The 23,075-nt window shown below is 42.8% G+C and overlaps 1 pseudogene; it reads left to right on the plus strand.

Moving 5' to 3' along the window:
- The first annotated feature begins 1,414 nt into the window (after positions 1 to 1,414).
- Positions 1,415 to 23,075, plus strand: part of LOC104230684 (uncharacterized) — an 84,884-nt pseudogene continuing 63,223 nt past the window's right edge.

Genomic DNA, 23,075 nt, shown 5'->3' on the forward strand with positions numbered 1-23,075 from the left:
CAGCTTCAAATGTGGTGGTGTGAATTAGGCGCAGATGGTCAAAAATGGGTCGTCAAGCATTTGGGAAATCTCACGGATATTATGAAAGTTAAACCCCATGATGATCTGATTGCGGCATTAGTAACTTTTTGGGACCCTGTTCACAATGTCTTTCGTTTCTCTGACTTCGAGCTCACTCCTACATTAGAGGAGATAGCTGGATATGTTGGTTTTGACGGAAGTTTAAGGAATCAAAGCCTGATATTCACAAAGGCTCCCTCGGTACATCGATTCTTCGGTCTTCTGAACATCAGCAGTCAAATCAGGAAAAGCAATGTCATCAATGGATGTTGTTCTTTCAACTTTTTGTATTCAAGGTTCGGAAAGTCAGATGGGTTCGAAATTCATGAGAAAGGCCTTACTAATAAGCAAAACAAAGACACTTGGCAGATGCACCGTCGATTTGCTTTCATGGTGGTTTTTCTAGGAATCATGGTCTTCCCAAACAAAGAGCGAACAATCGATATTCGCACCGCAAAAGCTGTGCAAATCCTCACCACCAAAGAAAACCACACCCTTGTCCCCATCATTCTCTCAGACATTTATCGGGCTTTGACTTTATGTAAAGCAGGAGCGAAAGTCTTCGAAGGATGCAAAATTTTGTTGCAAATGTGGGTGATGGAACATCTCCAACAACAGCCCAAGATCATACAGTATGGGCCAAGCAACGATAATCGCATCGAGGGTTATGAGGAAAGAGTAAAAAATTATCAGGGTTCCAGAAGGGATAGAAGCATGGGTATCTCATCTAAGGGCTTTAACGGCAAATCAAATTGAATGGACTTTGGGATGGCTCCCGATGAGGGAAGTGATACACATGTCAACCTCAAATAGTTATCTGCTACTATTGGGATTGAGAAGCATCCAGCCGTATGCGCCACTAAGAGTCCTAAGACAACTAGGGAGATATCAAGTAGTTCCTGATGATGAAGATTTGAGTATGCAAGTAATCGAATTACACCCAGAAGCCACTATTCCTGAGGCTCTACTTCAGCAGATGTGGAATGGATGCCGATACTTGAAAAGTGATACTCAAGTCCCGGACACTACAAAGGGTGAGATAAATCCTGGATATGCATGGTGGTTCGAGAAACGGTCTCGCGTAGATGATGTACCAGAACCTAAGCTAAGAAGGCCAACCAAAAGACCCCATATTCAAAACTTTAATGATAAAATCCAAGAGCGGTTGATCTGGGGAGAAAAAGAAAAGGGGTACAAAGCAACTATCCACGCCCTAAAGGAAAATCTAAGGAACCTCAGTCTGGAGAAAGATTTGCAAGCACAAGAAGCTGAAGGCGAGAAGAAGAGTCTAGCTTGTGAGAATGAAAGTCTTCATGCTCGATTTCTGAGAATGAAAAAGGCTTCTGAAACGCCAATGAGGAATTGGAAGGATCAAAAAACCATCGCCAATCTTTTTGAAAAAATGCAAGATTATGATTCCGTTCTTGCTGCAAATGAAAGGGCGTTAAGCAGAGCAAAAGAAAGGATCCAACAATTAAACGAAGAAGCCAGATCTGATAAGGAACGCCAAGATAGGAAATCCAAGAAAGACAGGGCACAATTTAAGAAGGAAAAAGACCATTGGATACGATCAGAAGACCAACTTCGTGCACAACTCGAAGAGGCAAGAAGGTACAACAGAGAGCATCAACAAGCGGACATTGACAAAGAAAGAGCGCATGCAAGACTAGAGAAGGCCAGGCTCCGAGCTCTATTAGAGTCAGCCCTAGATCGTGAAGACCGTATCAGAGATATAGCCACCACTCGCCAGCAGCAATTGCAGAATCAAGGCCAACATCTCCAAGATTTCAGGGCACAGATCCACGACCTGGCGGTCTACACCTCTCAAAGTTATGTAAACTGCCAATGAAAGGTTTACAGAGCATGCACCCACTTTTGCCCGTCATCTAGCGATGGAGTTGGAAAGGATGTATCGTACGCTGGGAGGTCATCCAGGTCAAGCCCCGCCTTGAGCAAATGATCTAATAATTTACAACACAAGTGGAAAGTGGGGCACGTTGTGAGATGTTAAGAATTGTATCTTTTTATTTCGATTTAAATGTGTGTATTTCAAGACATTTTCTTACAAAGTTTTCAAATGTAATGTTTGTTCATCTTTTTATAAATGAAAATGTTAGCCTCATGGCAGAACTACGCCAAGTCTGATTCGCGCGGGGACGTGATACGTAGGCAATCCCCATAAGATTCGACCGCTCTTAATAAAAAAAAGAAAAAGAAAATACAAAAATAAAATAAAATAACAGAAAAGGGGACAAATGAGCAAACCGGGATGACGCATGTTGTTCGAAGCAAAGCATGTAGAAACGGTTAACTGCCTAGGAGCATTGCATCCTCTATGTGTTATGATCAAATCTGTTAAACTCTAACGCTAACAAAGTTTGTTGTTGTCTGATCCAGACAAGTTAGTTGTTAAAGAACTCTGGCAACACACTCCTATCAAACCAGATCCAAAGGACCGATAGCAACAAGCATGACTACTTCAGAGAATAGTAATGAGGAAGAGAGGCCGATGAGCCAGTTGTTAAAAGAAGCGATGGAAAAGATTGAAAGGATGGGACTAGAGATGAATGCAATGCAGCTAGCCATAGCCAAAACACAAAAGAGCCCTGAAACACTGGGACACATGCCAGAATACCCTCACTCCGGCCCTTCCACAAGCCGCCCAAATCCCCTTTATCATCAAGAAAGAAGCCCTCATGATTCCCAAGCTCCACCACCCCATCAACCTCTCCCAACACCCAATATTCCCATTTTTGTGGGACCAACATCAGCCCCTTTGCAAAGGACGACCAGTGAGCCATTGTTTCAGGCTCACGATACGCAATACTATCCCCCCGAGCCTACGTTTCATGCCCCCGAGCCACAGGCTTACAATCCACACTTGGAAGTGCCGGCAGAGATTGAAAAGCCGGTTAAATCCCCTGAACAGGATGAGGTATTGAGAAAGTTCAAAAGCCTGGAGCAGTCCTTCAGGAACTTGCACGGACTGGGCAACCAAGTCAGCGTGGCATACAAAGATCTATGCCCTTTCCCAGACGTCCAACTCCCGGCTGGGTTCAAGATGCCTAAGTTTGATTTATATGAAGGGCACGGTGATCCCATGGCACATTTGCGGGGATTCTGTAGCAAAATGAGAGGGGCAGGCGGCAAGGATGAGCTGCTGATAGCTTATTTCGGCCAAAGTCTGAGCGGATCTGCACTAGAATGGTATACCAGGCAGGATTCCAGCAGGTGGTACACGTGGGATGATCTGGCGCAGGCTTTTGCAGGTCATTTCCAGTACAATCTCGAGATAGTCCCTGACCGTCTCACATTATTGAGAACTGGGAAGAAACCCGGGGAAAGTTTTCGCGAGTTCGGGTTCCGCTGGAGAGAACAAGCAGCTAGAGTCGATCCTCCCATGAGAGAGGGAGAGATGGTGGACTATTTCTTGCAAACATTGGATCCAACCTACTTTGGTCACTTGGTGACAACAGTTGGAAAATCTTTCAACGAGGTGGTCAAGATAGGGGTCATGATAGAAGAGGGTCTGAGGTCTGACAAAATCTTGAACTACTCGGCACTCAAGGCCACAACCCAGGCTATTCAGAGCGGCACGGGAGGTGTGCTGAGAAGAAAGAAAGAAGAGGTTGTCACGATCGAGGCAGACAGTTGGTCCAGGGCTGGCAAGCCACACTACAACAAACCCAGACCTCACAGGTCCAACTACCCATACAACCCACCACAAAATTTCTATCCACCTCGAGAACCATATTGTTCCATACACCAGGCCCAGGCATACACTCCGCCTCCGGTTTGCCTGCAATGGCGCGCGCCGGCTCCCCAGAACATATATGCACCACCACAAAACACCTATCCTCTACCGAGGGCGTATAGAAACCCTTCAGGGGCAGGCTCTCGGGGAAATCCAGATGCTAGGAATGACAGGTTGCGGAAACAGAGAACTTTCACGGAGTTGGGAGAAACCTACATCGCTTTGTTCCACAAGCTGAGGCAATTGGGTTTGGTTAGTCTTGTCCAGACTCGAGAACCAAATCCCCCACCTCAGAATTTGGATCGATCAATAAGTTGTGAATACTACTCAGGGATGCTCGGGCATGATACCGAGAAGTGTTGAAAATTGAGGCATGCCATACAGGATCTTATTGACACCAATAAGATCGAGGTCCAGACACAGGAGGCTCCTAACATCAACCAAAACCCACTGCCAGCACACCACGAGACTCACATGATTGAGTTGGTGTATGAGGGTGGAGAGTTGAGAAAACCCTCACAAACAGTGATGATGATCCAGGCCGCCCCGAAAGAAGTCTCAACCAGTGGAGGAACAAGGGTACAGTTGCAGGGAGAAGGCGTCAAACCAATAGTGATATTGGGAAAGAGCTCGTCCGCCATAACAAGCAAACCCGAGCCAAACAAGTTGGTAATATCAGGGATTCCGCCCGCACCTGCAGTTGTGTTGAATGGGGCATATAGAGAACTGGTCACCATAAAGCCTGTAGTCCAGCTGCCGATGATTGATAGCAAGGCGGTGCCTTGGAAATATGAAAAGACGGTGGTGATGTACAAAGGAAAACAGGTGGAAGAAGTCAGTTGTGAAGTGTAAGGGCTGACTCGATCAGGTCGTTGTTTTGCTCCAGTGGAGCTAAGAAGAACCAACCCGGCTGCAACCAAGAAACCTGTGTCCGAAGAAGAGGCTGAGGAGTTCCCGAGGAAGATGAAAGTGCAGGACTTCTCCGTGGTCGAACAGCTGAGAAAAACACCGGCCCAGATCTCACTGCTATCATTGCTGATTCATTTTGAGGAGCATCGGCGGGCCCTAATGAAGATATTAAACGAAGCTCATGTACCCAATGAGATTTCTGTAAACTACCTAGAAACCATTGCCAACAAGATTTTCGAGGTGAACAGGGTAACACTCTCAGATGATGATCTGCCGGTGGAAGGTACGGAGCATAATAAAGCTCTATACCTAGCTGTCAAATGTGAAGACTCGGTGGTAACTCGAGTATTGATAGATAACGGCTCAAGTGCCAATATTTGTCCACTATCTACCCTGAGCCAGTTAAAGATCGACCACGGAAGAATCCACAAGAACAACATCTGTGTCCGAGGGTTCGACGGAAACGGAACAGCCACTGTGGGGGATGTTGTACTTGAATTGACCATCGGTCCAGTCCTGTTTACCATGGAGTTCCAGGTGTTAGATGCCACAGTATCTTATAACCTTCTGTTGGGACGACCGTGGATTCATGCAGCCAAAGCAGTGCCCTCCACCCTACATCAGATGGTAAAGTTCGAGTGGGAAAGACAAGAGGTCGTGCTACACGGCGAGGACCCGGCGTGCACCATGGGTGGCGCCATTGTACCTTTCATAGAGACCACTGACGACAAAGGTCCTTGGGTCTACCAGATTTTCGATACAGGGTCGGCCAACAAAATCTCTGAAGGAGAGATCATCCTGCACCCTAGGATAGTTGCCGCAACAGTCATGATGATCTCAGAAATGCTGGGTAATGGATTTGTACCGGGAAAAGGCCTGGGAATCGAGCTGCAGGGGATTGTCCAACCTGTCACCTTGCCTAAAAATCTGGAAACTTTCGGGTTGGGGTTCAAACCAACCACAGCAGATAGGAAGCAAGCGCGAAAAATGAAGAAGAAGGTTTGGTTTCTGCCTAAACCGGTGCCACGTCTCTCAAAGTCTTTTGTCAAAGCAAGTGCCAAGGGGTCACCGGTCCCAAAGATTCTAGGACCATTGATCGGTATAAATGAGGACCTGAATCAGAGTTTTGAGAGGCTATTCGCTGATGTCAGTGTGGTAGAAGCTGGAGAAGGTTCCAGCAGAACAGAGATACAGTTTGTGGGGCCTGAGGCCAAGACCAACAATTGGACAGTTACTCCTCTTCCTGTCCGAGGGGAGTCTTGGTAGTAGGCTTTGATTTATGTTTTGTTTGTTTGTTTGTTCGGATTATTCCAGGGTGTAATCCAAATTTTACTTTTGTTTTGTAAAAGTGTGAACCCTTTTATCCCGCAAGTTTAATAAAGTTCTCTTCTTTTGCCCATTTTAATTTTGTTTTGTTCTTTTTTTTCTTTCTGAACAGTTCTTTTTTTACTGGTTCTAATGACATGGCATGCACAGCGGATCTTCGACCTAGTCTAATAAATCAATCTGAATCCGACTCAATGATGCAAGAGGTCGTTTACGACGATGAATTTGAATATGACGAAGATAAGGCCTTCGAAGAGATAAACCGAGAACTGTGCCAATTTGAAGAGAAACCCAAGCCTAACCTAAATGACACCGAGGCTGTGAATCTAGGAGACGCTGATAACGTCCAAGAGACCAAAATTAGCATCCACATTGAGCCGAATGTCAGAGAAGAATTGATCAAAACCCTCATGGAATTCAAAGATGTTTTTGCATGGTCATATGACGATATGCCTGGATTAAGCACCAATTTAGTGGTTCACAAATTGCCCACTGACCCGGCATACCCTCCGGTCAAGCAAAAGCTAAGGAAGTTTAAAACAGAAATGAGTGTAAAGATCAAAGAAGAGGTGATTAAGCAGTTGCAGGCGAAGGTCATTCGGGTCACTCGATATCCCGAGTGGTTGGCTAATGTGGTACCAGTCCCAAAGAAGGATGGGAAAATCAGGGTGTGCGTCGACTACCGCAACCTCAACAAAGCAAGTCCCAAGGACAATTTTCCATTGCCCAACATCTATATCTTGATCGATAATTGCGCTGGGCGCGAGATCGGATCCTTTGTAGATTGCTATGCGGGTTATCATCAGATCCTAATGGACGAGGAGGATGCGGAAAAGACAACGTTTATTACGCCATGGGGAACCTACTGCTATCGGGTAATGCCGTTCGGATTGAAGAACGCCGGGGCAACGTACATGCGAGCAATGACTGTTGTGTTTCATGACATGATACACAAAGAAATCGAGGTATACGTCGATGATGTGATCATAAAGTCTTGGCGTCAGGAGAACCATGTAGCAGACCTAAGGAGATTTTTCCAAAGACTCCGAAGGTATGATATCAAGCTCAACCCGGCCAAATGCGCATTCGGGGTTCCATCAGGAAAGCTGCTAGGATTCATCGTCAGTCGACGGGGGATTGAGTTAGACCCATCCAAAATTGAATCCATCCGAGATTTGCCACCGCCAAGGAACAAAACAGAGGTAATGAGTTTGCTGGGTAGACTCAATTACATCAGCAGGTTCATCGCTCAACTCACAGCAACTTGTGAGCCCATATTTCGGCTGCTGAGAAAGGATGCTGCGGTAGGTTGGACGGCAGAGTGTCAGGAGGCTTTCGACCAAATCAAAGGGTATCTGTCTAATCCACCCGTATTGGTCCCGCCGAAGCCTGGGAAGCCCTTAATTCTTTACCTAACGGTCTTGGAAAATTCATTTGGTTGTGTATTGGGGCAACATGATGACACAGGAAGGAAGGAGCAGGCCATCTACTATCTTAGCAAGAAATTCACAGTACATGAGGTCAAGTACACTCAACTCGAGAAAACATGTTGCGCCCTAACTTGGGTAGCTCAGAAGTTGAAACACTACCTGTCTTCGTATACTACTTATCTCATATCCCGTTTGGACCCATTGAAGTATATCTTTCAGAAACCTATGCCCACGGGAAGGTTGGCAAAATGGCAAATTCTGCTCACAGAGTTTGATATCGTCTATGTAACGAGGACAGCCATGAAAGCCCAGGCGCTGGCCGACCATTTGGCAGAGAATCCCGTTGATGAAAAGTACGAGCCCTTAAGAACGTACTTTCCCGACGAAGAGGTAATGCATACAAATGAGATGGAATTAACTGAGGAACCGGGTTGGAAGCTTTTCTTCGACGGAGCTGCAAATGCAAAAGGGGTTGGAATAGGAGCAGTACTCATTTCTGAAACAGGACGCCATTATCCTGTTACGGCTCAACTACGCTTCTATTGCACCAATAATATGGCCGAGTATGAAGCTTGCATTCTGGGTCTGCGCTTGGCTGCTGACATGGATGTCCAAGACGTCTTGGTCTTGGGAGACTCGGACCTCTTGGTACATCAAATTCAGGGTGAATGGGAAACGCGAGATCTAAAGCTCATACCATATCGACAATGCTTACATGATCTGAGCAAGCGATTTCAATCGGTGAAGTTCAAACATATCCCGAGAGTTCACAATGAGGTTGTGGATGCCTTGGCCACCTTAGCATCAATGCTGCACCACCCTGACAAAATGTATGTTGATCCTCTACACATCCAGGTCCGTGATCAGCACGCTTATTGCAACACCGTAGAAGAGGAACCAGATGGCGAACCCTGGTTTCATGATATCAACGAATACCTCAGAATGGGGACATATCCAGAACAGGCCACTGGAGACCAAAAAGAGCCCTTCGGCGTTTGTCGAATGGTTTCTTCCTCAGCGGAGGAGTGTTGTACAAAAGAACCCCAGATTTGGGATTGTTGAGATGCATAGATGCCGGTCAAGCCACAACGGTTATGGCAGAGGTACATGCTGGAGTTTGTGGGCCACACATGAGCGGATATGTATTGGCAAGAAAGATCCTTCGAACAGGGTGTTATTGGCTCACCATGGAACGCGACTGTATCACTTTCGTGAGGAAATGCCATCTGTGCCAGATACATGGAGATCTGATCCATTCTCCGCCAACAGAGTTACATACGATGTCAGCACCCTGGCCGTTTGTGGCATGGGGCATGGATGTCATTGGACCTATTGAGCCGGCAGCATCCAACGGTCACAGGTTCGGGATCCCAAAAGTAATCATCACGGATAACGGTGCGAATCTTAATAGCAGCCTGATGAGAGAGGTATGCCAACAATTCAAGATTACACACCGCAATTCCACCCCATATCGTCCCAAGGCGAATGGAGCGGTCGAAGCAGCCAATAAGAATATCAAGAAGATACTGCGAAAGATGGTGGAAGGGTCCAGACAATGGCACGAGAGATTACCCTTTGCTTTGTTGGGTTACCGCACTACCGTCCGAACTTCCATAGGTACAACTACTTATTTGTTGGTGTACGGAACTGAGGCTGTAATACCAGTGGAGGTCGAAATTCCGTCCCTTCGGATTGTCGCTGAAGCCGAGATTGATGATGATGAATGGGTCAAAGCTCGATTGGAACAGTTGAGTTTGATAGACGAAAAAAGATTGGCAGCAGTATGCCATGGTCAGCTGTATCAGAAGAGAATGGCGAGAACATATAATAAGAAGGTGCGCCCCAGGAAGTTTGAAGTAGGGCAGCAGGTATTGAAGAAGATCCTCCCACATCAGGTCGAGGCAAAAGGCAAATTCGCCCCAAATTGGCAAGGGCCTTATATCGTGACCAGAGTATTGTCCAATGGTGCTTTGTGTTTGACAGATATCGAGGGGAGATGTGTCGACATGGCTATCAATTCTGATGCAGTCAAGAGATATTATGCGTAATTTCTTTAATTATGGCAATTTTTGGTTCGTTTGTTTGTATCTGGTATTTATTGGATAATGAGATGACGGAGGCAATCCTTTCTTCTATCCAAACACTTTTAACCCTTGCTTCCCCCTTTTGAGCCTTAAGTTATTCTTTCATACCCCTCTTTTGGAATCACTAATGGAAAAGACATGAAAAAAAATGAAAAAAAAAAGAAAAGAAAAGAAAAAGAAAAAAATGAAAAGAAGGAGAAAGAAAAGAAAAGAAGGAGAAAGAAAAGAAGATAAAATCATAAGAAATACAAAACCGTGGGAACTATGTTTGACCTGATTCCTCAAAGAGGATACGTAGGCGCCTCACGGCTCGGTCATAGTGTGCATAATAGGCCCAGTGTGCGTAACGCACGTAGCTCAACATAAATGTAAAAAAAATAAAATTCCCCAAGCAAGAAAACTGGGGCAGAGGTTATGTTTTAAGTTCCGACAAAGGTTTGATTCCAAAAGTTGTAGCAGATCACCCGTCGAAATTATTTCGTTTTTGATAAGCCTTTCTTCTAGCCCCACACCAAAAACAACATCGACGTCCAAAATACCTCCCGATCAATATCCAAGAGATGCCAAGTCAGGCAAATAAAGCCGAGAATAATGCACCGATCCCCAGCAAAAAAGAGGATCATAAGACTGGGAATGAATTGATGGTCAAAGGAATCGCCAGAAGAGAGGGTCGTATCGACAACACCCCGATTCCTCGATGAAGAAATAAAATGAGAGAGACTTATCGGTGAAAACCTTCACAGGCACCGAAAGGCGACATAAGATGAGAGATATAAAATGAGAGAGTCTTATTGGTGAAAACCTTCACAGGCACCATAAGGCGCTGGGAGCTGAGAGAAAAGAGAGAGTCTCATTAGTGAAAATCCCTCGAAGGGCACTATGAGACGACAAGACAGATCAACAAAAAAGCGACCACATTCGCAACGAAATGGACACTCATTTATCATCCCCAGCAAGTCAGACCATCGGGCAAATCGATTGATACAACTAGACTGGGTCGGGAATCTATGGTGCACGTCATGATCACGGGGACCAGTCATGTCCTCCAGATAAGTTCTTCTGAATTTCTTCTCCCACCAAATAATTGGTTCAGAAAGATTTTCTCCTTTTTCTACCTTTTATTTCTCTTCCTAAAATTTGTCTTGAAAAGGATTTTTCAAAGCTTACTACCAGAGACCGAAGGGGGATTCATCCAATGCAGGATAACCCCAACAGTCCTAAAGGCTGGCCCCAGGCAATGCAATGTTGTGCCCCGCGGTTTTGGAGGAAGTAAACTCCTAAAGGGAGTGGTTTCGGGAGTAAGAGCAGACTCCCATAGCATGTACTGTAAAGAGAAAGCAGAAAAGGGGATAAATTGAAAACCAATCCCCAGCAGGCCGAATACCCCCAGCAAGCAATTTTGTCCACCAACCAATTATGGAGGCATAGAGCAAGAAAAGGGGAAGAGAGAAAAATCATCCGCCAGAAAGGCACCTCCTCCCACCACGATTAAAACTAACTAAATTCTTTTGTCTGCTGCAGGAAAACGAAGGATTGATAATGGCAGCAAGACGCAACGCCAGGGAAATCACCAAAAAACCGGGGCAGAAAATTTTATGCCAATTGTCAAAAAATTTCTCGGAAGAACGGGGAAACTATTGGAATACATTTAAGTTCTAGGTCGCCCACCAGTAAAATGCGGGAATATATTTAAGTTCTAGGTCGCCCACCAGTAAAATGCGGGAATACATTTAAGTTCTAGGTCGCCCACCAGTAAAATGCGGGAATACATTTAAGTTCTAGGTCGCCCACCAGTAAAATGCGGGAATACATTTAAGTTCTAGGTCGCCCACCAGTAAAATGCGGGAATACTTTTAAGTTCTAGGTCGCCCACCAGTAAAATGCGGGAATACATTTAAGTTCTAGGTCGCCCACCAGTAAAATGCGGGAATACATTCAAGTTTTAGGTCGCCCACCAGTAAAATGCGGGAATACATTTAAGTTCTAGGTCGTCCACCAGTAAAATGCGGGAATACTTTAAGTTCTAGGTCGCCCACCAGTATAATGCGTGAATACATTTAAGTTCTAGGTCGCCCACCAGTATAATGCGGGAATACATTTAAGTTCTAGGTCGCCCACCAGTATAATGCGGGAATACATTTAAGTTCTAGGTCGCCCACCAGTATAATGCGGGAATACTTTAAGTTCTAGGTCGCCCACCAGTATAATGCGGGAATACTTTTAAGTTCTAGGTCGCCCACCAGTATAATGCGGGAATACATTTAAGTTCTAGGTCGCCCACCAGTATAATGCGGGAATACATTTAAGTTCTAGGTCGCCCACCAGTAAAATGCGGGAATACATTTAAGTTCTAGGTCGCCCACCAGTAAAATGCGGGAATACATTTAAGTTCTAGGTCGCCCACCAGTAAAATGCGGGAATACTTTTAAGTTCTAGGTCGCCCACCAGTAAAATGCGGGAATACATTTAAGTTCTAGGTCGTCCACCAGTAAAATGCGGGAATACTTTAAGTTCTAGGTCGCCCACCAGTATAATGCGTGAATACATTTAAGTTCTAGGTCGCCCACCAGTATAATGCGGGAATACATTTAAGTTCTAGGTCGCCCACCAGTATAATGCGGGAATACATTTAAGTTCTAGGTCGTCCACCAGTAAAATGCGGGAATACTTTAAGTTCTAGGTCGCCCACCAGTATAATGCGTGAATACATTTAAGTTCTAGGTCGCCCACCAGTATAATGCGGGAATACATTTAAGTTCTAGGTCGCCCACCAGTAAAATGCGGGAATACATTTAAGTTCTAGGTCGTCCACCAGTAAAATGCGGGAATACTTTAAGTTCTAGGTCCCCCACCAGTAAAACGCGGGAATACTTTTAAGTTCTAAGTCGTCCACCAGTAAAATGCGGGAATACATTTAGGTTCTAGGTCGCCCACCAGTAAAATGCGGGAATACATTTAAGTTCTAGGTCGCCCACCAGTAAAATGCGGGAATACATTTAAGTTCTAGGTCGCCCACCAGTAAAATGCGGGAATACATTCAAGTTCTAGGTCGCCCACCAGTAAAATGCGGGAATACATTTAAGTTCTAGGTCGCCCACCAGTAAAATGCGGGAATACATTTAAGTTCTAGGTCCCCCACCAGTAAAACGCGGGAATACTTTTAAGTTCTAAGTCGCCCACCAGTAAAATGCGGGAATACATTTAGGTTCTAGGTCGCCCACCAGTAAAATGCGGGAATACATTTAAGTTCTAGGTCGCCCACCAGTAAAATGCGGGAATACATTTAAGTTCTAGGTCGCCCACCAGTAAAATGCGGGAATACTTTTATGTTCTAGGTCGCCCACCAGTAAAATGCGGGAATACTTTTAAGTTCTAGGTCGCCCACCAGTAAAATGCGGGAATACATTTAAGTTCTAGGTCGCCCACCAGTAAAATGCGGGAATACATTTAAGTTCTAGGTCGCCCACCAGTAAAATGCGGGAATACATTTAAGTTCTAGGTCGCCCACCAGTAAAATGCGGGAATACATTTAAGTTCTAGGTCGCCCACCAGTAAAATGCGGGAATACATTTAAGTTCTAGGTCGCCCACCAGTAAAATACGGGAATACATTTAAGTTCTAGGTCGCCCACCAGTAAAATGCGGGAATACATTTAAGTTCTAGGTCGCCCACCAGTAAAATGCGGGAATACATTTAAGTTCTAGGTTGCCCACCAGTAAAATGCGGGAATACTTTTAAGTTCTAGGTCGCCCACCAGTAAAATGCGGGAATACTTTTAAGTTCTAGGTCGCCCACCTGTAAAATGCAGGAATACATTTAAGTTCTAGGTCGCCCACCAGTAAAATGCGGGAATACATTTAAGTTCTAGGTTGCCCACCAGTAAAATGCGGGAATACTTTTAAGATCTAGGTTGCCCACCAGTAAAATGCGGGCATGCATTTCATAATTTTGCATTTAAGCAACTTTTGGTTTTATATTACAGATTTTTGGAATCAGTAACCCCACCTGGAAGAAGAAGGTTACAACAGAGATCCCCCGGCAGGAAACAATAAAATCCCCAGCACCAAGAAGCAGAAGGCTGCAAAGGCAAGCGCGCGATTCAAAAGGAAGAAGGAACGCGTCTCAAAAGAAACAGTTTGGGAACGTTATAGCATGGCCAACATAACAATTTTGATGAGGAAAGCTATACCACTGAAGAAACCATTGAAAGGCTTAAAGAAGAGGGCCATGTTCCCAGCAGATCTAGCGGAGTGATGAAAACTGGCATTCAGAAAAGGCGAAGGACCAGTATCATCCCCTGAGTTCACAAAATAAAGGCATCGGAGGAAAGCACTAGCCGACAAGAAAGCAAGGCAACAAGAACAAGTTGAAGATAGATGAGATCTCATGATCCATACTCTAGCTTAGCTTCTTGTTTTTCCTTTCAGAAAATGTAACAAGGAGATAGGTGAGCGGTAGCATCCTACGGCAGCATGCAACAGCGCACAGCAGCAGCTAACACTACAGTCACGCGGTAGTCCCAGCTACCAAAATTTTCCGAACTACATTGACCTGATTCCTGTTCAGCCCAGGATATGTAGGAAACCTCTGAAGCAAAGGTTCGGTCAAACCTTTTTCAAAAAAAATGCTTCACACGAAGTATTCGCACGGGCAAAAATCGCTCGCTTTATCTTTGCGCGAAAACCCTTCGTTTCTTCGTGCAAAGAGGGGCAGTTGTAAGCACGTGATTTTTGCTTCACGAACAATCACTCCAAAAGAAAACAAAAATAGTGACCAGTGACCTCGCTGTACAAATTTTCATTTTTTCATGACATGTACTACTAGTCATTTGTGGTTCGTCCCATTTTTGCATTTTTTATCTTATCAGTCAAAATACAAGGTATGTCTGTCATAGTAATCAAACCGTAATTCGGTCGTTGAAAGAAAATTCAAAAATATATATGCATTGTTCATTCTAGGTTGTGATTTAACCTACTTAAATATTTTTATATGTGTGTGATAATTGTTTTAAAGTGTTGCATTGTTGTTTGTTTTAATTTCATTTTTTTTATTTATTTCATTTTTGTTTTAAAATTAGAAAGAAAAAAAAACAAAAGAAAAGAGTGATGAAAATCGGTTTGGGCCCAAAAATGAAACAAAAATAGGCCCAAAACCGGCACTCAAGTCCAGTCCAAATCCGGCCTGCCCAAACATTGATTCAAACGACGCCGTATCAACGTCTTTATTGGAGCCGTTGATCTGACTCAAACAAACGGTCCTGATCAGGTTGATCACTTCAACTCAACGACGCCGTTTCAGTCAAATTAATCTGAACCGTCCAACCCTTAGATCCAACGAACCCAGGCATTCCCCCTAAACCCGTCCAATTTTGACCCGATCCAGCCTTACCCGGTCTCACCCACTATCAAACCCAAAACGACACCGTCTTCCCTAAGTGAATAGATCCTGGACATAGATCTCATCTGATCCAACGGCCAGGATCTAAACCCTTAGATCGTATATAAGCTTTCTATCGTACCCCACGCCCCCTATCCGAACCCCCCTCCACTCATCGTCTTCACCAAACACTGAAACCCCCCAAACCCTAGCAGCCGCCCTGATTTCCCTTTCACCAGAACCCGGTGGCATGAACGTCGATGACCACCTTCTGAACACCCTAGGACCACCTCACTGTCCTGAACATGGATCCGTTACCCCTAGCCTCGAATCACCTTCCTTCGTCTCAAATCTTCATTTGAAGATTCGAGTCGAACTCTGACCTACACCAAACCTCACCATCTTCACACTAGACAGTCCCTGAACCTCCCTCGTGACCAAACCATGTTTGGTTTGGTCCGAATCTGACCAGGGAAACACGAATCCCAGATCTGCTGTTTCAAACCCTAGGGTTCTTCGTGCCTGTTCCGTGCATGTTCCGTGCCTGTTCCGTGCCTATTTAAACCAAGAGTTTATGGTCTAATGGACCTTAATCGAAGTGTTTCTCAAAACACTTCGATTAAGGGTTCCTCGTGCCTGTTTCGTGCCTGTTCCGTGCCTGTTTAAACCAAGAGTTTATGGTCTAATGGACCTTAATCGAAGTGTTTCTCAAAACACTTCGATTAAGGGTTCCTCGTGCCTGTTCCGTGCCTGTTCCGTGCCTGTTTAAACCAAGAGTTTATGGTCTAATGGACCTTAATCGAAGGGTTTCTCATTTGAGAGACACTTCGATTAAAATCCGTTAAACTTTGAGAAGGGTCTGTTCAAACACAAGTTGATTTTCCTGATTTTTTCTTTCAAAGATTTTAAGGTAAGTTTGTATTCTCTTCTTCATTCCAGTTCGTGTGTGTGTTAAAGGTCTATTCGTATGGCCAAACATCTTGTTCAAATTGTGTTTTGAATTTTACCAACTGTTTTCTCACACCTTGCCTGGACCTCTGTTATTTGATCAAATGTTTCCTCATTCACTGATGATGCGTGTGTATGTGAACTGCATAACTTACTGAATTGAAACTGTTTGAGTAATCAATCCCCAAGTTAACCTCTGTATTGACATGTGCAATCTGACCCTTTGCTGATACTGTTTGATTCTAACCCTTGGCTTTGATTGTGTATGTTGTAATCAGTATAGTCGATTCGATACATGTCGTTAAATAGTTTTAGCTGTTTGAATGGTAACAGCTTGATTTGTCTCATTGAACATTGCTTGAATCAAAATTGAAGATCGACTATAGCTATTTACAATTGATGTATTTGAATCAGAAATATAAAGGGATTGATTTTGTTTAGTTGCAGTTAGAATTGGAGGGCATGTGCACTTGTGCACAACATGTGCATAAAGCCCTTTTGGATTAAAATAGTCTGACAGCACATGCTGTCAGATTATATTCTTGCTGCCCATGGCCTGTTTTAGTTTAATAAATGTTAAAAGGGGGCTGTCAGGGATGTCATGGGAGTCTGTTTATTTAAAATAGCTGAGTGGAAAAAAACAGCAGGGAGGGGGAATTTTGAGTTGTCACACAGATTGTAAAGTGCTGAATTCAGGCTATAAAAGAGGCAGACCTTCCATTGAGAAAAAGGGGATTTTTTGGAGAGATTTTTGGAGCCGGTGGAAAGGATTTTCTTAAAGGCTGGACATTTTTAGTCTTCAGGAAAAAAAAACAAGAAACATAAAGTCTCAGAATATCGTAACCAAACACTGTCTGAAAATTACATAAGAGTTCATGTTGGTCTAGCTTTTTTGGCCGATTGATGTTGGTTGCCTGTTGAGCTGTTTGTGATTGTTGAATTGTTGGTGTGGTTACACTGAATACTCTGTTGTTTCTGTTGGTTCATTACTCTGTTTCTGGGATTGTTTGTTTGTGGCTCGACTGCTCGTGAGCTCCATCATTGTTGGCTGGTTGTTGTTGCTGTGTTGTTGCTGTGTATCTGCTGTTGCTGTGTTTGTTGCATACTACTCAGCTGATCATTCCTTTCTTCTTTTGCTTGGCTATACCAGGTACACGATTAGAACATTGTCAATGTAACTTGAAGGTTGAGCATGAATACAAAAGAGAAGATCTGAAGATTTATTTTTATATAGACTGTTATGTTAAACCTCATGCAATGCATGATAGTTTGCAGTGTTGTTTGGATACTGAAGATAGTTTGCATGCCTAGTAGATATCAATTGTAGGGTAATTAAACGTTAGTTTGTATATGCAGGCTGGTAGATAAAAGTATTCCCAATGCAGTAGGTTGAATCTTAGATTTGGTTTAATTGTGTGGTATATTCTGTAATGTATGCCAAGCATGAAAACTGTACATTATTAGCTAAGCTCTTTCTCTTCTGATAAATTGTCTCATATAACTGGTAAACCACACGTTAAGACAAAGAACACAAAGCTTGCAATCTCAACCTCATGAAGGTCGAGCCCAGGTCAAAACAGACCAAGCAGGCCCGCATCGAACAAACAGTGGCCCAGGTCTGGCTCATCCCGCATGAGCTGGATTTGGGCCCGTAATGTTCAATCAGCTGTCCGTGTGCGTAATCACGTTTACTTATTCTGTAAAAGCATTTTGAATCCTGCTATAAATAAGCCTATAAGCATGTAATTAACTAGGACTATTTCTGTTTTCTATTAGTAGAGACAAACGCGACAAGAAACGTAGTTGTTATAGGATATCCTTTTAAAATAAGGACGAGATGAGCCTCGACAAAAATAAAGAAAAACGCACAAATTGTGGGGCCCTCGTTAAATGTATATATTGAAGCATTCGGTCCCCAAGGTGGGTCGTTTAGCGAATCTCACGACCCTCCCGGAATAATAACGCGATAGCCTCTTTAAGCGCGTATTTAATAATTTTACCTTCTTAAATTCGGGTGCACATTTTATGTGACTCAAATCCAAATCTCGACGGATTCGAGATGTGTCTCTAATCACGGGTACATTGATTGTGACGTGGTCTGAGATGTATTTCCATGACATTGCAAATTCTTTTTAATAATGAATGAGACGAGCCTCGACAAACAAAAAATGCACAAGCTGCGGGGCCCTCTAAATGTATATATTAAAATACTTAGAATTCGAGGACAGGCCGTTTAGCGAATTTTACGGCCTTCCCCAAAATAACAAGACGCTAGTTGCTTTAGGCGCGCCTTTAATAATTTATTTTCCTTAACTCGGGTGCACATTTATGTGACCCAAATCCAAATCTCAACCGAGTCGAGATATGCCAAACAACTACGGGTGCATTGATGTAACGTGGTTCGAGATATGTTTCCACGACGTTGCAATTCTCGTAAAATAATAACAATAAGTAAGAAAGCGGTAAAAAGATAAAATTTTGCACATAAGTTCATATTTGTATAAAATCAGATAATCAAGCCGAATATAACAGTTGAGCGACCGTGCTAGAACCACGGAACTCGGGAATGCCTAACACCTTCTCCCGGGTTAACAGAATTCCTTATCCGGATTTCTGGTACGCAGACTGTAATATGGAGTCATTCTTTTCCTCGATTCGGGATTAAAATTGGTGACTTGGGACACCCTAAATCTCCCAAGTGGCGACTCTGAAATAATCCTGTTTCGATTGTCCTTTAATTGGAAAAAACTCCCTTGCACCCTTGCGGGTGCGGAAAAAGGAGGTGTGACAATTGGTAACGTCGTAAAAGAAACGTAGTGTAGGGAGAATCATTAAAATTCCCAAACATAGAGAGTTAGCCTCTCATACCTCAATTTCGCTCCTTAGTGCTACTACAATAATCCACAATACTAAGAACCTTCAATCTACAATAGCAATATCCAACGGAACCAATATTAGTAACAAATTCCATAACTTAAGTCATTTAGGCATATTATCAAATACCTTGTAGGTATAAATCTCTACATCCCATCACCATATAATTAGTTCATCCAACTACCATCATTCATCAACAAATTATCCCACCATCATGATGAACCAATTTATAACTTCCAACATCACATATATGACCATCTATCCACACCCAACCAACAAAATTCTATCAATTAATCATCTTTCAATCTCTACAATAGTTATGTAATTAAATAGGAAACTTATGGCTTCCAATCACTATACCAAGAGTTTCAATAATTATTCATACTCATATTCCCTTAATAAATTCATACATGTAAGTCTAAGAGTGTAATTCATACTCATATTCCCTTAATAAATTCATACATGTAAGTCTAAGGGTGTAGGATTACCTTTTTGGAAGAAATCTTGCAAAACCCTCCTTTGAGTTCTTGAAGAAATCTCTTGAAGATCTAAGTATTTTATGTGAAGATTTCATCAATACTAGTATAGAAATTGTGAAATTTCACACCAAGATAATGGGAATTGCTTACCTTGAAGATGGGAGGGGTTGGAGGTCTTGAGAGAGTAGAGGAAAACCCTAAAAGTCGTCCAAAAGAAATGGGGAAAATAAATCCCGAAATTGTGTTTATAAGCCCAGATTTTGAATGCGGACGTGGATGCTTCGCATCCCGGCAGTCCTCCGCTCAGGAGATCGGATGCTACGCGGATGCTATGGCAGCACTTCACTGCCAGCCCCTCTTTTCGGATGCGGCCTCGGATGCTTCGCATCCGCACACTCCTCCGCCAGCCTTTGATAATTTTGTCATAACTTCTTATAGGAAAGTCCAAATGATAAATGGTTTGAAGAGTTAGAAACTAGACTCAAAGGCCTTTCATTTGATAGGTTGTGCATCACCTAAAGCCATATATATATGTAGGTATGCTCGTCCAAAGTGTGGTCTTGTGCGTACTCATTTGGAATTTTAGTCTTTCATGTAGTTTTCCAACTTGGCTTAGACTTAGGTCTCTCCTTGGATCCTAAATCACTTATGATATACCTCGTACACTTATTATCATAATCAATTGATAATCATCACATTAATACTCATTTAATGTATCCACAACTGATTCAAATTTACGGGGTGTTGCACTATACAAATATGAATGACCTTTACGTGGTCTTATTTCCAGGAAACTGATTTTAAAGAATGGAAGCTGGTGGTTCAGGAAATAGTTAAGTTTCTAAAAGCTGACTCAACATTTATGAATACCAGGCCATTGAGATATAGTGTCGTATTGGATCTTCATCCAGATTGCCTACCACACGTTGTTGAAGCAAAGAGAAAGCTAATATTACGAGATACTCTACTGTGCAGCTACCATCCCAAAGAGGTGAGTCTTTCTTCCCTTGGCATGTCTATCTTCTATTCCAATTGGAAGTGACTGGGTTTATTGTGCAGCTTACTAATGAACTTGATTGTCCTATTTTCATCTTGATCAACTGTATTAATATTTGCTCATCTTCTCTTTCAATGCAGTGATCAGGTTAAATAGTCAGAGCTGACTCTTGACACTTTTCGAATGCTACAATGTATGGAGTGGGAACCTAGTAGGTCATTTTATCAGACGGGTGGGATTCCTCCAAGTGGGGCTGGAACTGGTATTGGCCAGAATGGAGCACCCGGACCTAGTCGAGTTAATTATTCACAAGATATATCTGATCCTACTCTGCCTTCTAACCCTCGCAAGACCATCCTCTATCGCCCGTCTGTTACAATTTTTTTAGCAGTGAGTAGTTGCATTTACCTAGTATTTGTTCAGGATTTATGTTTATCGAAAAAGCAAATTGTAGATTCTGTGCTCTCACCTGACATTGATCAATATACTCTTATGACTTCACTGAGCTTCATTGAAACTAAAATTTTATTGTCTATCACATCTTCAATATCATATCAGTACAATCTGAATTAACTTGGTGGATGTGAAAGCTTGAACTTGAGACATAGTTATTGTTGTTGTAATGTGAAAGCCTGAAACTTGTTTTGGCACAAATGTGAGATGGGAAAGGTAACTGCTTACTTTTTAGGAAATTAGTTTTACTTTCGTGGTAGCATATTGTCATGACCCGCGACATCATCATGCCACGTAGGTGTCACTTGGCATATATTTTTTCCATATTGAAATATTACATAAGTTAGGGACAAGATCTTGGTGGAATATTCTAGAACTATGGAGAATCTCCTAGGGAAAAGCTTTAGATATTTATGCACTTGTAGGAAGGTTCTAGAGAAATATAGAGGTTTCCCTAGGAAGACCCTACACTACTAGAAATCCGGTAAAAAATGACCACAAAAAGCGACCAAAGTTAGTCGCTTATAGGCCTAAAAGCGACCAAAAAACGACCAAACATGCCTGGTCGCCATATTGCTGGTCCCTTTATTTTAGGGACCATAGTTGGTCGCTAATTAGCGACCAACTTTGGTCTCTAAAGTAAAAGGACCAAATATTCCGGGTAAAGACTATTGCGACCAACTTTGGTCGCTTTATTATTTTAATAATATAATTTTGGCGACCAAAGTTGGTCTCTAAATGTATAATACGTTATTTATTTATTTATTATTAATCATAAAATAGCGACCAACATTGGTCTCTAATCCAAATATTATATTTTAAAATCTGGAAAATAGAGACCAAGATTGGTCGCCTTTTTATTAATCTTTTTAATTTTTTTTAAAAATAAGCGACCAGAGTTGGTCGCTAACTTCAAGAAATAATTTTTTTTTAATTATAAGCGACCAACTTTGGTCGCTATATTTCCAGAAATTTTTTTTTTTTAAATGGAATAGCGACCAAAGTTGGTCGCTTTTTTTGGTATATTTTTGGCAGAAAATGCCTGTATTGGCAGCTACACCACCTGTCAGCTTACCAAAAATCCTAAATAGGCATTTTATGCCAACAACAACATTAAAACTAACAAACTATAAAGTTCAATAGAAGTAATACATTAAGCTAAACAAACTAAGTTAATTGCTATTACAAGTCCATTCGAAAACCGATTGTATTTGTCTAGTTGAAAGTGTATAAAAGTCAAGGATTGTTTTGTACATCATTATCATCACCGTCTGATGAACTGTCATCACTAAGACGGTATCCATAAGGGTGTACTTGTCTAGGATGAAAAGAGCGATCACGGGGAGGACGTGAGGAATGGGCACGGGGAAGGCGAGCCTCTGGCGATGAGTCACGAGACCGGGGAATCGGAAAACTGCTTGAAGCTAGGAGAGATTTGATCTGCTCTTGCATGCCAATGTACTGAGCATCTCTAATCTTTTCTCTCTCCTTGGCGGCTTCTAGCTCGGATGTGAGCTTTGTCACAGTCTCCCGCATAGAGGGGAGGCTCTCCCCATCAAGTTGCTCGGCTTGCGAGGAAGTCCCTATTCCTTGCATTCCACACTTATAGCGATGGAATTTCTTAGTAGGAAGCCCGTATACCTTCCCCTATTTTGGACCCCCAGCAGCCTGCATCCAGATTCTTTCAACATCCTCGTCGGCAAGTTGGATTGGGTCGCCCGACTCACTAGGTGGCTGACTGCGTATGAATTCCTCCACTTCAGCTGTGAAGCGACCCTATAAGAAAAATTACATTGAATTAGTATTTCAAAATTCATATAAAAGTAAATCAAAATACTTAATGAAAAGTGAAAACTTACATGTACAGTCGAGGCTCGGCCCTCAACTCACCTTTCTTGATCCGTCTCTTTCTTCTTCTTTACAATATGAGTCTCCTTGAATAGCTCATCTTGGTTCATCGGACGCCCCAACTTCTTCTCCTGAAAACTCATAAATTTTAGTTAATAAACAGAATAGATATACTTTGAAAATTAAAATAAATTAAGCAATTACGAACCATTCTTCTCTTTATTGTCCCTAGGCTGATCGCACCTCCAGTGTGCAAGGATCCTCCCTTCTCAGATGCACGAGCTTTCTTTCCTTTTTCGCTCTTCTCTAAGAACTCTACGGTAAGTCATTGCCTTTGCAAATCCTCCCATAAATTCTGAAGCAACCAGCCAGGCTTCTGGTTCAACTTTCTAGCTTTGGAGAAACAATGCGACAACTGCTTGCGAGCTTTGAGATGAAAATTTGCAGCCACATCCGCGCTATAGTGGTGTTCCCATACACACTTGCTCTGTATTTCAAAAGTTAAGTATTATATGGAAATATCATAAATTCTATTTT

This window comes from Nicotiana sylvestris, chromosome 11 (assembly GCF_000393655.2).
Source record: "Nicotiana sylvestris chromosome 11, ASM39365v2, whole genome shotgun sequence".
Classification (NCBI taxonomy): domain Eukaryota; kingdom Viridiplantae; phylum Streptophyta; class Magnoliopsida; order Solanales; family Solanaceae; genus Nicotiana; species Nicotiana sylvestris.